Here is an 11,479-nt window from a genome sequence, read left to right as displayed (position 1 = left end):
CCACTGGAGGCGATGGTAACCAGCTATATTTAGATTATGAAGTCTTTCTCTGTTTCCTGCTGTGAAGAATTTCTGGAACAGCCCAACTTCCCCAGATTTTCTGGCCCTGGGGTTTTGAATGTTGTCCAATAATGTACTCAATTAAACTTGATTTAACAATATAGCAAATATTTATCCAGGCTCATATGACAGATACCAGTGAAGGGCTGGGGACCAGAGCCATGTTAAATGATCACGCTATACAGCACATTTGCTTTTAGGTTGTGTGTGCATGCTTACTGCAAGGTGTTTTTCTATTAAATCCCCCTGTATAAAGTCCTACAAGGTGGCCTGCCAACCACGGCACCACATCTAGCGCGTCGGTAGACCTAAGCTACACTTTGAATCCTGGGGCAGCGTCCACAAGAAAATCTGAGACAGCAAAGCCCAGGAGAATGCAGTCGGGCCAGAAGAAGGTCACTCTGAGGACGTGGCATTTGAGCTGAGCCCCAAATGAAGCCAAGGAGGCAGCTATCGAAAGGTCTGGGGGAAAGCGTTACAGACAATGTGCCGAGACCCCGACACACGTGTGGGTGAAAGCAAACTCCTCTCAGTGTGGCTGGAGCAGAGTGAAAAGGGAAGTGGAAAAAGAGGTGAGTGTGTCAGGGCAGGCAGGGGCCAGTGCAGGCATGGACTCATGGGTCTTGGGAAGGAGTTTGGATTTTGTCGTTGATAAAGTGAAACCATGGGAGAGTCTTAACGCGGGGGGGAGGACATGACCCAGTTTGCATTGTAAAAAGATCTCCCTGGCTGCTGTGGGAAGACTGGACGGTGAGGGAGCTGGAGCAGAAGTGGAGAAACCATTCAGTTTGGATTAAACTCACCGTGTTGGACAGGGAAGAACCCCCCCCCCCCACACACACACACACACACTGCCATGTGAGGCACAGAGCATGGTCCAAGGAAAGAGGACCGCCACCAAGGACATCCCCTCCACCAGAATCTCACCCTGGTTTCCCACTCCCTACTTTGTAGCTAAGAAGCAGCTGAGTCGCCCAGCCTGCGACCTCACCAAGAGTCTGCGGTGCGGCCCCAGGATGGTGCCCCCAGAGATAGATGCCAAGCATGTGGAACATGTCCACACTACTTCACCCTGATGAGAGAGACGAGACAGTGAGGATCTGTGGGGGAAAAATGAGAGAAACACGAAAGCAATGAACACTTGTAGCGTTCTCAGTCCTGACATGCACAATTGCTGCCCGATCCCACCAGTTTTCCCCTTCTGCCCCATGTGATTCAGGAGCTGAGCAGAAAACCATTGGAAGTTTCTTGTAGAATCTCGGGATGCAACCGCCATAGCCCTTGAAATGAACGGGGGTGGGCACACAGGACCAGCCTTCCCCATCACGGCAGATACTCAGCCCCAATGTGCCATTGGAGGGGTCAGGATCCAGAGAGCAGCGGAGCCTACGGGGCACCCCCCAGCCGCAGGGCAGCGCTGAGAATCTGGGGAGCAAAGGTGAGAGCTGTAAGAGAGCGAATGAACCGTAGCAGGTTCCCCAAGTGGTCATGCTGCCTATAGGTTTCTGGAAACCCCATTTCACCTTTGGACTGGGCCGAGGCAGATGGACTGTGATTCGGGAATGAAACTCGGGGCAGACCGAGGCGGGTCAGGGGATGCTAACGAAAACGCTCAACTACACGCGGTCAGTCTTCAGCAATGCCCCACCTCCCTCCCCTCCGGGGCCAAGGAGCACGGGAGGCACACAGCTCTGCATTCTGTTGTGAAGAGCATTTGGTCCAGCGTGGTTAAAGCAGCCACGAAAATGAGGGCTTAAAACAAGCGAGGAGGATCGCGCAAAGGCAGACTGCCTGGGCCAGAAAGGCTGTCACCTGGGTGGGCGATACTGGAAACAAAGAGGGACAGTGGAGCAGAGGAACCCAGGCGCCAGCGTGGAGTCTGGCTTGTGGCCTGGGACACGGCCCGTAAATCAATCATGGATACGGGGCGGCGGGTGTGACAAGTGGTCAAGGCAAACGGGGCTCAGGGCTCCATGGCTAATTGCCTCCGTGGCCAGTGTGTTTGATCTGGCAGGACCAGGGTGGGAGCAGAGACAGACGTCCCGTGGTAATGACTCAGAGCTGTGCTAGTGACCGTGCCTGAGAACGGGGCCACCTGAGAAGGGCAGCAGTGAGGGAGGGCAGGTGAGCATGGGGGGGGGGGGGCCCAAACCTCGTCTGAGCCAATCACAAGGCATGGTCAGCCAGTGTTGTTCTGTCCTCCAGCCTTAGGGGGGTAGGCTCTGAGGGGACAGACAGATATCTACAAAGATGAGCTTCCCCTTGCTGACTCTTTGGTAAAGTCTGAGGTGAAGTCTGTATAAAATGAAGGATAGATGACTGACTCTCTGTATTGATAGGCCACCATCACTTTCAGCATGGTCCTGACTGAAAACACCCCATCCTGCCACTTTTACCATTGCATTTGGTCACCCACATATTTGCACGTCTCCCTCACTCAGCTGTGAGCTTCCTGAGGACGGGGATGGTAGCAAACACCCTCAGAGTCGAGTATTTTTCCTGGCACATAATTGAGAGTCAAGACCGTTGAATGAGTGAATAATTGTACGACGGTCCGGAATTTTCTGGCTTTTTTCACGCTGCTACCACAGACTGCTTCCAAGTGGGACTTCTCTCCCACTGTGACCTTGAATCAGAGAGAGAATGGAGGCTTCTTAATAAAAACAAAACCCAGAGCCCCCAAACTGAACAGCAGACCCAGAATCTCCACGCGAAGTGAGGGCAGAGGGGCTGTGAGGTTTCCCTTTGTTCAGACCCTCTGGGCTTTATCTTCTGCTTGCCCAGCTATGAACAAACTCTTCTTATCATACCTGTATCACAGCGGGAACATCCAATCTCTACTTCAAGAAGGACCGGGCAGGGATACCCAGTCTCTGAGTATGAGCGCCCTTTTTGTTTTGTTTTGTTTAACTTATGTGAGAAAACATCTTGTAGACCTCTACTAGCTAGCAGCTGTTTTTCTAGTATTTGTTGACTGAACAAAACTCATAATTAAAAATCTACTGTAGGGGTGCCTGGGTGGCTCAGTGGGTTAAGCATCTGACTCTTGATTTCAGCTCCGGTCATGATCTCACGGTTCGTGAGTTGGAGCCCTGCATTGGGCCCCGCGAACTGACTGTGCAGAGCCTGCTTAGGACTCTCTCCCTCTCCCTCTCTTTCTGCCCCTCCCTCCCAAATAAATAAATAAAAGGCCTTTGTGGGTTGTCAGACACCTTACAGTGATTCCTCGGTCCCTAAGGTTGGGATGCAACATGCTACAAAAGAGAAGGCAGCTTGGCCCCCAGGTACAACCTCATCCCAGACTCGGGAAACTCCCATTCAGTTGGGATCCTGGGAAAATAAGGGAGTCTCCCTCTCTTAATCCCTCAACTCTTCCTTCAGTGTCAGCTCTAAGTCCCCCCACCCTTCCAGAAAGGCATTCTTTCAAAGTCCTCCAAATAAGCATTTAATAATTCTAGTAGTTCTTGGAGGTTGGATGCCAGTTCAAAGGTCTTTGGCTTTGGCTAGTAAAAAACAAACCTAAATAAAACAAAACATGGGTTTTTTGTTTTTTTTTTTTCACATATAAGAGAGTTCCGTGTCCTTAAACTTACGGCATCGTGGGAAGGCTTGAAGGCACAGAATCTAGAAGGCTGAGCATTCAGGAACAATCCCCAAGCCCATACTGAGGACATAGTCTACCAGGAGCTCTGCTGCACTGGGAGGTGCCGCCCCAATCCATCCAGCTCTAGAACTTTTGCTACAATCCACACAGAAAAGTGGGGACCTCGTATTCTGCCACCACCCTCACTTAGTCCTGAATTCAAATATCACCTGAGTGTTTACAGCTCGTGGGATGGGAATCAGATTCAGAGCCCTAGATGCAATGGGAAATGAAGTTTTTTAGTTTCTTGCCTCTATAGTGCAGGAAGGCACATTAGAAGAGGCTGGAACAGACACGGAGGGACACAATCCACAGCATTCACTGTACCTGGTCGCACTTCATCCTGACTCTACCCCCAGTGGAAGTCTTGGTATCCTACTCAGAGTTTCTCGTACCTCGTTAATCCAGTGAGTTATGGACCAATAGCATCCGCACCACCTGGGAGCTTTGAAAAATGCAGAATCTCAAGCCTTATTCGTACTTAATTAGAAGCTGCACTTTAACAAAATCCCCGGGTAATTTGTATGAATATTAAAGTTTGAGCAGTACTGGCCAGACACTGGTTCTCAAACTTGGCCATACATTGGAATCACTGGGGGAGATTTTTAAATTACTGATGCCTCCTTCCCACTCCCAGAGATTCAGATTGTGTTGATCTAGGGTATAGTCTGAGCGTTAGGATTTTAAAAATCAAATATACAGTAAAGTTAGAAAACCACCAACCCCCCAAAAGAGAAACATTCGTTTTGTGCTTTGTGCTTTGGCCAGTGCTGAGCATTTGCACTGGCCTCACTGAGATTACATGCTAATTCCCACTCTCTTACCCTGCTAAGGGTCTCAAGCGATCACAGACCTATGATACTATTTCAAGGACTTGCTCTTTAGTTGGAGAGACCATGAAAATCAGGATGGTGCTAAATACTAACGTTGCCAAATTACCATGAGGATTATATTCCAAGACAAGGGAGTTGCAGGTTGGACTACACCCTTTTATTTTTAATTTAATTAAATTAATTAATTAATTAATTTATTTATTTATTTTGAGAGAGAGAGAGAGAATGCAAGCAGTGGAGGGGCAAAGAGAAAGGGAGAGAGAGAGAATCCCTCGATCTCTCGAACCGTGCTGGGCTCGATCTGTCGAACTGTGAGATCACGACCTGAGTGGAAATCATGAGTCAGATGCTTAACTGACTGAGCCACCCAGGTTCCTCTACACCCTTTTCTTAAAGTCTCCTTCTTACATACTTGACACAATAGCCACCATGTTACACATGTTCATTAAGTGGTCACAGAAATGAATTGGATATAGATGACATCCTGTTTCATCATGGATATGAATGCTTTCAGACCAGTCATATTCCTAAGAATATGCATTGTACACGCAATTGTACTTTTGGATTAGAGCAATGTTCATTACGATGATACTCTCGGGCTCCACATCTTGGGGCCTAGTGTGGTCCACTGTATTCTATAGCAGATAAATCCTTGGTTTAGTTCCGAGATGGACCCATATTATAACAAAGAACTTTAAGCATAATGGTATTCAAGGATATGTGGTGTTATATGTTATAGGATATGTATATGAATAGAGGGTCTTATCTAGGCTATATGCCAAAAATATTTTCTAGCTTTAGGTACATATGCTTTTTCATTCAGAGCTGGATATATCCCACCTACAAAGACTGAAAAATTAGCTACAGGCATGAACAGCAGCGTTGTTCATTTCCCAAAGTGTATATGCATTCTCCTTCCACCTTCTGGCATTCGCATTGCCATGGCTTCCACAGTCCATAATGAGGCCATCTTGGATTAGATACAGTTTTTCATTTTTGACAAGACTTAAGTGGCTCCACCCACCTAGACCCCTCTTCTACACTGTTAGTATTAGAAAAGTTGACGTTTCTCAATGCTATGACCCTTGAGCTAGTTTATTGTGTAAAATGAACACAAAGTTTCAAAGTCTATTTGCATGGCTAGTCACCAGGTACCGTCTGGGCACAGAAGCCTAGCTTCCAAGAGTCCTAGTATTGACATCTCTAAAAAGGAAAGATGAAAAAAAAAAAAAAAAAGGCAAGGGTAAGATTTCAGAATGGGAAGAGAGGAGAAGAGTGAAATTTAGAAGCTATTTAGTAGACGAAACCATAAAATCGCAAAAACAAAGACAAGTCTTAATGAATCTGAGGCTGGGTCTAGGTAGGCCTAACCAAATCACTATGGCTGCAAATATTCTCTGCCTTCATCTGGACCCGTAGAGCATGACACAAGTTCCCTGACTGTGTGCAACCCATCTTTCCCCACCACACATTGACATCCACAAATCTCTTCCCTGGCTCCAAATCTAGTCCTTTGACCATCAAGGTATTGAATGGCATGGTCGCCTTCCCTCTGTTGTCTGGTAGCCAGCAACTCTCCATTTCCATGCTGTCATTCTGTTCGGTGTTTAAATAATTGTACTTAAGGGGCGCCTGGGTGGCTCAGTCAGTTAAGCGTCTGACTTCGGCTCAGGTCATGATCTCGCGGTCCGTGAGTTTGAGCCCCGCGTCGGGCTCTGTGCTGACAGCTCAGAGCCTAGAGCCTGCTTCGGATTCTGTGTCTCCCTCTCTCTCTGACCCTCCCCCGTTCATGCTCTGTCTCTGTCTCAAAAATAAATAAACGTTAAAAAAAAATTTTAAATAATTGTATTTAAAGCTTTTAGTATTTGAAGGATGGAGAAACTCTTTGGCAAGGGGACTTTAAAGACAAAACTATACAATGCCATGTAAACTAAAGCTGATTTGATACGTTTAAGAGAAGGGCTCTGTCCACATTACACACTAATGTGACTGTACGTGAGTTAAGCGTTTAGTTAGGGCCCGGCCCCAGGGACCCAGACTGCACAGAGGGACAAGCAGCTTGAGAGGAAAGGCATTGCAAGTGACCCCGGAGCCTGGCAGAGTGAGCCTAACTCCACAGCACACCTGGGTGTAATGGTTAATTTCATGTGTCAACTTGGCTACACCATTGTACTCAGTTTTTCGTCAAACGCCAGCCAAGATGTCATGGTGAGGTATATTTTAGATGAGATTAATATCTAAAGCAATAGACTTTGAGTAAAGTAGATTATCCTTCATAACACGGGTGGGCCTCATCCAATCAGTTGAAGGCCTTAAGAGAAAAGGCCTAGGTCTCCTGAGGAAGAAGGAATTCTGCCTCTAAACTGTCTTGCGACCAGAACATCAACTCTTCCCTGAGTCTCCAGCCTGCCAGCCTGCCTTAAAATTTTCAGACTGGCCAGTCCCTGCCATCACATGAGCCAGTTCCTTAAAATAAGTCTCTTTCTTACTCTCTGTCTCTACACACACACACACACACACACACACACACACACACACGCATACGCTCACTTCCTATTGGTTCTGTTTCTCTGGAGAACCCTGGCTAATCCAGGAGGTGACTTACCCACCGGGTCCAGTTTTCCCCATGACACACATCCAGTGAGCTAGCGGGTTTTGGGCTTTGAGAAAAGGAGAAGTGTAACATCAAAGGGAAAACCACGGCACAGAGGCCCCGCAGCTCTTTGAGGAGCAACCCCTCTGAAATGAGTTTCCTTGCTGGCCAGAGAGGAGACAAACCTGATGAAGAGACATGTAGAAGGCCTCCATGAATGCTGGCAGGCAGTGAGTGAGCAGCGGGGAGCAGCGGCAGCCCACAGAACAGGACCACGTGAGTAGGGTGTGGGTCTGAGCAAGGCAGCCCCTTCGTTCTTCAAACTATAGAGGAAAGAAACTTAACCAGAACTGCAGACTGGCCAAGCCTAGGGAGCATGGGGACTATACCTGTGAGCATCCCAGGAATTTTTGTGCAAGACTGTGTTAGAAGCACTGAGTGTTGAGCGTTGTAACATTACCATCAGTGGGGCTTTACTTTGAGGTCACTTGCTAGTGGGGTTTGCCTGGTACTAAATTTGGTACTATATTTGTCTGGCACTAAATTGATGGATAGTATTCTGGTACGAAGAAGCTACTTACAAATTCATTGTCGTGAGATTGGCTAGAAAAATGGAATCAGGTTCTCAGCAATACAATCTCCTCCCGGGTTAAGCAGAGTCAAGTCAGTTTCTTGTGACTTCTCAGAGACTTTAAAACAAATGTGCTTGGGGTGCCTGGTTGGCTCAGTGGGTTAAGCATCCAACTTCGGCTCAGGTCATGGTGGCTCGTGGGTTCCAGCCCCACGTCTGCTCCGTGCTGACATCTCAGACCCTGGAGCCTGCTTCAGATTTTGTGTCTCCCTCTCCCTCTGCCCCTTCCCTACTCACGTGCATGCTCTCTCTCTCTCTTCCTCTCTCTCTCTCTCTCTCGCAAAAATAAATAAGCATTAGCACAAGCAGAGCAGAGAGAGAGGGAGACACAGAATCCGAAGCAGGCTCCAGGCTCTGAGCTGTCAGCACAGAGCCCGTCATGGGGCTGGAACTCACGAACTTCAAGATCATGACCTGAGCCAAAGTCCATCCCTTAACTGACTGAGCCACCCAGGCACTTCCCACCCCACAAAAATTTAAACATGCTTTTCCTGGGGCGCCTGGGTGGCTCAGTCGGTTAAGCGGCCGACTTCGGCTCAGGTCATGATCTCGCGGTCCATGGTCATGATCTCGCGGTCCATGAGTTCGAGTCCTGCGTCGGGCTCTGTGCTGACAGCTCAGAGCCTGGAGCCTGCTTCCCATTCTGTGTCTCCCTCTCGCTGACCCTCCCCTGTTCATGCTCTGTCTCTCTCTGTCTCAAAAATAAATAAAACGTTAAAAAAAATTTTTTTTAAACATGCTTTTCCTATTACTCCCCACCTTTCTGCTTCTTTTGTTTGCAAAACAAATCCCTTAGTCTGATGTGGAAGGCTCTTTTCTTTGCAGTCTGGCCCCCTCCTCTCTAGGCATGTTCCCCACACTTTCTGTACAGTGATGGACTTCTTCAGCCAAACTCCCCCTTCCTGAACCCATCAAGTCCCAGCCCATCTTTCATTCACTGAAGAGGCTTTGTTGTGTTGTTATGACAATAAAGGCCTATGTCCACAGGTCTCTTCCTAGCATGTGCACAAAGGGCCTTCTGGATTTATATAAGAAAAGTGAGGAGCTACTAAGTTCTTTGAGGCCCTTACACCTCTGAGAAACTGAATCCGAACTAAGAACCAGTCATAACAGCCAGGGTTTATATTGAAAGGGCTTTTCTGAAAGTTTCCTTTCTGTATGATTTTGGTTATTTATAGGCTTTGGTTATGCAGAGGACCAATTAGAGTTTCCTCCTTTAGCCACACAGCAAAGCAAAGCAAAGTAAAGCAAAACAAAACAAAACAAAACAAAACAAAACAAAACAAAACAAAACGAGTCTCTGGTATTTCCATAAGCTGAGAAATAGACTCAAATGCCTGTGCAGAATGGTGGTACCATGTGGTTAGGCTGGCTGGGAGTTAAGTAGATACATTGGTGACCTGTTACAGTACTACGGTTCAAGAGGGGGCGCCTAGGTGGCGCAGTCGGTTAAGCGTCCGACTTCAGCCAGGTCACGATCTCGCGGTCCGTGAGTTCAAGCCCCGCGTCAGGCTCTGGGCTGATGGCTCGGAGCCTGGAGCCTGTTTCCGATTCTGTGTCTCCCTCTCTCTCTGCCCCTCCCCCGTTCATGCTCTGTCTCTCTCTGTCCCAAAAATAAATAAAAACCGTTGAAAAAAAAAAATTAAAAAAAATTAAAAAAAGAGTTTCCTTTCAGAGAGAATATTCTCTCTCTGCCATCCTCCAAGAACCCTTAGTTGGGTTGTCTCTTCTCCTCCCTGCTGAGCTCAGCAGTTTATGGCTACCTATTGCACATTCAAGTCCATGGTGTACTTGGCCTTTAAAGTTAAAAAAAACAATTCTGAGGAATGTGGGAGACCAGAGCTATATATAAAAACTGCCTTGGAGCTCCTGGGTGGCTCAGTCCGTTAAGCCTCCGACTTCAGCTCAGGTCATGATCTCACAGTTTGAGAGTTCGAACCCCACGTCAGGCTCTGTGCTGACAGCTTGGAGCCCGGAGCCTGCTTTGGATTCTATGTCTCCCTCTCTCTCTGCTCCTCCCCTGCTCACCTTCTGTCTGTCTGTCTCTCTCTCTCTCAAAAATAAACATTAAAAAAATGTTTTTAAACGCCTCTCTGTCTACCTTCTTTTCAGAACCAAGATCAAGATTCTTCTATTAAACAACACTTTTGGGGCGTCTGGGTGGCTCAGTTGGTTAAGGGTCCAGCTTCAGCTCAGGTCACGATCTCACGGTTTGTGAGTTCAAGCCCTGTGTCAGGCTCTGTGCTGACAGCCCAGAGCCCGATTTCTGCTTTGGATTCTGTGTCTCCCTCTCTCCCTGCCCTTCCCCCTGTTCACGCTCTCTCTCAAAACTGAATAAACGTTAAAAAAAAATAAATTTAAACAGCACTTTTGCCCCCTAATTTAGCAATGAGGGGGAGGGTCATCAGTGAGGTGGCCGAAGGGCCACTCCTCCACCTCACAGTCTGGCTTTTCCAGGTCCTGCCCGTTCTCCCAGAACAAACTGGTAAATAAAGGCACGGCTCCTCCAGGCCCCACCCACTAGCAGCCAGGCCACAGCGCTTCTGCCTTTGGGGTTTCAGAAAAGCAGATACAGATCAGAGCCACTCTTGGCCTCTCTGAGTGAAACTGGGGGGCTGGGCTCCGAGGTCAGGTGATTGTCACCCCACTGGAAACACAATTACCAAGCCAACAGGAAGAGCTTATCATCAGCACACACTAACTGCTTCTCGAATTCAGGCCCTGCCAGGAAGTTGCTTTCAAAGAGAAATAAGGGAGCTGTGGAGTGCCAGCAAGGGGAAAGTATGGAAACATCTTCTCACCTCCAAGTGCAGCCTCGGGAGAGGAAGCCCGTGTCCCAAGGACAGAGCAGAGGGGCAGACTTAGTGGGCGGACAGCGGAACGCGGCTGGTGGAGGAAGGGTGGGGCATGGGCTGGCACTGGCCTTTACCCAGCAGCTCCCTTCCCTCCAAGTCGTCCAGACTCGGCACTCAGAGGAGGGCGGAAAGCCCTACGGTCCCAGCCAGAGAACAAGTCCAGGCAAACACTGCTCGTTCAACCATTCACTTATTCACTTGTCATTTAGCTGATATTTACCGAGATCCTATCATGTGCCTGCTCGGGCACAGGTGCTGTGGGATGGCAGTCAGCCAGAGGGCCCCCACGCCGGTGGGGGCAGCAGGAGACCGGACAGCACCACCCAGTCACCAGCCTGTCAGGATTACCTCTTGCCTTCTTCATTTTCCAGCTACCGGTGCTATTTCTATTCCACCCAGGAAAATGGCACTGACTGACTCATGATCAAGAGTGTGAACGCTGAATTATTTTTCTAGTCCTGGATCAGCACTGATTCAAACTCTTTTCACCAGCCAACTGCACTCGCTTCAATTTTTTTTTTTAATGTTTATTTATTTTTGAGGGGGGGAGGGGCAGAGAGAGAGGGAGACGGAGAATCCCAAGCAGGCTCTGTGCTGTCAGCGCAAAGCCTGACGTGGGGCTCGAACCCATTAACCACGAGATCATGACCTGAGCCAAAGTCGGACGCTCAACCAACTGAGCCCCCAGGTGCCCCCCGACTGCACTCATTTGAGAGAAAATTAATGGGAATTATTCTATAACCAATAGAATAGAGGCAGGGAGGGTAAGTGTTTATTTTCCCTGCGGTGCACATTCAAAAGATAACCAAGAATTAAATAATGTCCCTAATACCATCAGTGCCTTGGCTTGATCAAAATAAATGT

This window comes from Panthera tigris, chromosome A3 (assembly GCF_018350195.1).
Source record: "Panthera tigris isolate Pti1 chromosome A3, P.tigris_Pti1_mat1.1, whole genome shotgun sequence".
NCBI classification, from domain to species: domain Eukaryota; kingdom Metazoa; phylum Chordata; class Mammalia; order Carnivora; family Felidae; genus Panthera; species Panthera tigris.
The sequence above is the reverse complement of the archived record's forward strand: the minus strand, read 5'-3'. Positions refer to the sequence as shown.